This window comes from Erpetoichthys calabaricus, chromosome 17, assembly GCF_900747795.2.
Source record: "Erpetoichthys calabaricus chromosome 17, fErpCal1.3, whole genome shotgun sequence".
In the NCBI taxonomy this organism is placed as follows: Eukaryota; Metazoa; Chordata; class Cladistia; order Polypteriformes; family Polypteridae; genus Erpetoichthys; species Erpetoichthys calabaricus.
This window is the reverse complement of record NC_041410.2, coordinates 87,154,119-87,159,483: the sequence shown is the minus strand read 5'-3', so window position 1 is coordinate 87,159,483 and position 5,365 is coordinate 87,154,119.

Sequence of the window (5,365 nt, the reverse complement as noted above, 5' to 3'; positions counted from 1 at the left end):
ACACCAGCATTGAGGATGTTCAGCAGAAGTGTGTCAGGAAACGTGACTGGGACTCCTTTATACCTGTGCCAATACACCTTTTGTAATGCCTCACTGTAGCCACACTCTTATCATTAGTCTAATCTTTTTTTTTTTTTTTTTTTTTTTTTTTGTAATTCTTGTGTATTTAAGGGGCATTGTTGTTATGTGTGATTATATTTCTCGAGTGTCTGTAAAAGCTACATTTTCACTTTTTTTCTATCAGTGCAGGAGGAGTATGGTATATCCAGGGGGAAAAAATTTGAACACACAGATGCCATTTTAATCATTTCATAGTAGCAATAGAGGAGGTGCCTGTCTAAGCGGTCTGTATATTTTTCACATGTGTCATTTGACCTGTACATTATCAACTAAAGAATAAGCATTCTCAGTTGTTATCAGTCCTGTGCAAATGGTACCTACTGAACCTGTTATCAGGTTTGGTGGCTTTATCAGCGATTCTGTGACTGATAACTGTACTCCATGCGTATTAAGAGCACTGAATGGCTTGATGTGCACATGGTGTACTACTCCACATCAGAGATGCCAGTTTGTAGTATAATGTAATGCATTATAGTCAAATGTGTACGTTGTAGTAAGTCTGTCTACAATTTTGATGTAACTGGCTATTCAGTGACTCCATCATATGGGCACATAATACTCTTTAAAGCATGTCAAAAGAAAGGTACCAATAGATTGGGTGGGTAATTCTGAGAGTGAGAATGGACATGATTGAAAACCTGTGTGAAAACCAATCCTGAAGTCCCCACTATCAAGCGACACAACATACCATTTACATACATATGAAAAATAGCCTATTACAACACTACCAGTGAAAGTCTTGGAGTGCGTGTGCGTTCATGACACATTGGCTCTGTTGATACCAGTAGAGCAGTATTCAAATGGCATGCAAAATCTGCACATTGTTGCCAATTCATTACATCCCTTCATGGGAGTTGTGTATAAACTGGTGAATGGGATTTTTTTCTGGAGGAGATGCTGCACCTCTAAAAGTAAAGAAATGGTTCAAAGAGCATGGCAGGGAATTCATGGTAACAAGATTGTCCGCCCAAACACCAGACTTCCATCCACGGAGTGTATGTGAGACGGGATGGAAAGCTCTGGGTGCTGCAGTTGTGCTTAATTGCCCTAACTGGGGGATTTCTCAGTGGTGTTGGTGGAAAAGGAGAGACAGTTAGTGTGAGCGCCCCCTCTTGACTCAGAGTGGTACTGCTTACCTTAAGCCGAGCCAGGACAGGGATTCCCAGGCACACATGTATGACTATATTATATAAAAGAAGAGCAAGATGTTAGCCAAAATCCACTTTTCGTAAAACAAACAATAGAACTGTGATTGTAGGTCTAACAACTACAAAATACACAAACACACATATACAAGATTATTACATATACAGTACATTGCTGTGTGGTGTATATATACAGTATGTAAAAATATGTACTTGGTTAATTAAGGTGGGCTTAGCCTTGCCAAGCAGATAGATAAAATGAACTATTTCATGTTTACGTAGCAACAATGAACATTTTGCATTTTTTTTTCTTTTCAATCAGACAAGCTCTCTTCTTCATCATTTGTATGCCACTAAGGTAGGTGTAGCTTTGTTTTACACCTCTTGTTTCATGTCAGTTCATTAACTGATAAAGCATGCAAATGTTTAGTAACTGAGGGAAAGGTTGAACGTCAAACATCTAGAAGGAAATAAGACTACTTTATAAATTTATGATGCCGCCATGCATTATATAATAATTAAACTCCAGCACTGGAGTGCATTTTGTTCACAGTGAAGGTGGTAGACTCTATAGAGTCTAATGTATAGATGTTTAGTGTAAATGTAAAGCACAGGGTACAATTGATTTGTAGAAATAAAGTTTTATGTTTTTTAATACAGTCATGTCTATCATACTGCCAAAGAGTGGTGACATGTTTTATGGTGATTGGACATGCAAGTAAGAATTTCCCTGCACTCTATACATGAGACAATAATTCTACTACTACAAATAATACTGCCGCGCAAGCTAGTAAAAGGGTGACACTATTACTGAAGCACTCTGGTTTTACTTCATACTAGCTGTGTAAGCTCATGCTGTAACAAGTCTGGGCTCCTAGAAACTATTGAAATCGTCAGGGGGGAAAAAAATTGAAATGCAGAGTCTGTGGTTTTGTTTTGCGGACATGCTCACCCCCTTTGTCTATCAGCAGGTAAGCGAGTTTCTCTCTCCTTGGAGGTTTCGTTTTGCTGATGTGCTCACCTCACTTGTGTATTAGCGACTAAGCGAGTTTGTCTCCGACTCGTTAATTTGGGGCCGTCTTGCCGGCTCTTTTGAGTTTCATGCTGTAGACTCAAACTTCCGGGCCGCACAGACTGACACACTTCCACGCATAGACGTTTATTTATAAGATAGTGTCTTTAAGGGAGACCATTACTCCAGGTATTTTTCAAAGCACACAAGGATAAAATGCAAAGCAGCGTAAGATAACAAGAATGCAATACAATAGAACCTGAATAAATGATAAGAAAACAAAAACAGTTCAGAAATTCTGTGCAATCCTGTTTTTCCTCGTAAGGCATAAATAATTTGCTGTTAATATATTTTTTTTGAGCTCCAGAAAATAAACACAATTCCTCAAGACCCAATATTGATCTAAGTATACAGCAGAGCTGGAGTTTATGATAAAAATGCATGACAGCATCATAAATTTACCATACGCATGTTCTATTGCCTTCTAAAGCTTATTGTAGAAGTTAGTGGACTTTTTTTTTTTTGGCCTGGCCACACTCTATGTGGAGTTTTATGTTCTCTCAGGCCTGTGAGGCTTGACTACTAACACAGCAGACACGTTGTCACTGCATGGGTTTTTTTTTTTTTCTTTTTCTTAATATCCCATGACAAACCTCAAAAGAACACACTTGAAATGCTTGCTAAATGCGCAAACCTCTGTTCTTTTACAGTTCTATTGGAATGGCTAGATACAGTATGTGCAACTTAAATCATGGGACCTTATGCTCAAGGCATCTTTTTCAGGTAGACTGTTATTTTCTGTCAAATTTCACATCTAATCATGTTTAGATGAGAGTTAAGCGTTTCAATGTGTAACGTGAACTTCAAAGACTGGAATGAAAGATCAATTAAAGGGACATGCGGAGATATTTTTCAAAGCTGCACATCGCATTTGTAGTAAAGAAATCCAACTATTACAAAACTACCAGCATGTTTTTGTACTTTCTTTGTTTTTAATATCCCTATACTCGCTTTATTCTCCTTTTTATATCTTTTTGGCTTGCCTTGAGATGCATCATCCTGTAAGGTCACACACATCCTTGATAAATATCCTCCTTATCTCTAGTAGCTTCTAATAATTTGTATAAAAGTAACTGTAAGCCGTTTGTCTGTTTCAGGCATTTTTGTGTGATTAGTGGAAAATATTTCTTGAAATTTGCATGTGCAAGGTCCATCTTAAAATATGCCAGGAAGCCGCGGAGGGCACTCAAAAAAAAAAAAAAAAAAAAACACAACTCAATGGAGGGACTGCACTAAGGCAAGGACATCATCAGCATACACAGTTTTCTACCAGCCAAATCGTGAACTTACAAGTCCCCAGGTATGTACAGTATTTTCTTCCCAACTATTCTGGATAACAGTTTCATTGCCTTGCTGGATTATTGTTTTTGTCTCATCGTGGTCTGTGTTTAGCCATGTTGAATTTCCAAAAGAAAGTTTTGCCCCATGTATCTATACTGGCAACACCAGGCCAAACTACCTGGAAGTTCCCAGTGATAATTTATAAGTCGCATACATTAGGATGAGATCTTAAACGTTTCAGTTAGCATGTGGACTCTATCAAACCCCTAGTAGGCACTTTGCCATGGGATTGTCTCCAGGTCCGTTGTGTTCAATAAAAGCTTCTAGTACTTTTTTCCTTTCTGATTATCTATTGCTCTTACTTTTACCCTCTTTAATGATAGCTCATCTTCCTACTGTCTCTTCCCACTCTTGAACTTCTGGGAAGAGACAGCAAAGCAAATGAAGGTTTCCATATGTTGCCACTCTTTACACATTCAGTCTGTGATGGGCATGGATAGGAACAAGTGTGACAGGTTAGAAATCGTTGTTATGGAGGTATAAGTACAGTATGTGCCAATGTGGATTTATGGGAATGTATGCATACTTATGTAGGTACGTATATACGCGAGTACCTGTGCATATTTTTGTACATATGAATGCAGGTACAGTATACATTCGGGTATGTGTACTATATATACATGTTTGTGTAGATGTGCATTTATTGCTTTCTTGTACATTTCTTTATGACATGCCCTCGGCTGGATCCATCCATCTCTGAAAACAGGGTAAAATGGGGTTGTTGACAGGTTTGGAGGGTGAATGGATCTGATAAGCTTTATCATTTTTACGAGGGAAAATCAAAAGTTAAACTTACTCTTCAATACCAGTAACTGTGAGCAGACGCATATAATAATTTCATCACTTCTCCACATAGTGGAATGATACAAGAAGTGTATCGACCTAAAGGAAGACTAACTTCTTCATTCCTCGTCTCCCAATTCCAGGTCTATACAGCTTCCTTAACCTCAGTGGAGAACCTATGACTGCTCTGTACTGCTGCTGATAATGTGGAGGAACGTCAGCATGCAGCAAGACAATGATCCAAAATACACTGCCAATTTAACAATAAGCTATCAAGGGAACAAAAGTGTAAGGCTTTAGACTGACCAAGGCAATCACCAGACCTTAACTCAACCTTAACTATCCCCTCATGAATAGACCAACAACTGTATCCTTGAAATGCCCAAACAAAACATGAAACTAACCATATGGCAACATCAATGAGTTGCAGGCTTAATTCAGTTATTGCAAGCAAGGGATATGCAACCAAATTTTAAATGTTATTTACTTTCTTTTCCTCTTCGTTCAAAAAAATTGGGTGGACTGCTGCAAAAGATGCTTTGTTTAGAAATCTAGATGTTAATACCAGAAAGCAAAAGCTGAAATTCTTCACTCTCATCTCACATTCACCTTTTGATCTCAACCCCCAATGTCTTCAGTGTGTCGTAAAAACAAGTGAATTAACCTTGCCATTCCAATATTTTTGGAGGGGACTCTGTGTTGTTTATTCTTGTCAAATACTCGTGGCATCAGCTTTGGCTCTCAGTTGCCCTGAGAATGGATTAAGCAAATGGTAAAACAAATAAAAACAAAATATGAGACAACACTGCAAAACATTACACCACAAATAATTAGACCAAAAAAAAAAAATCTAACAAGACAGTTTTCTCATGTATGTCACAGAAAAAAGAAAGCATGACAAGGA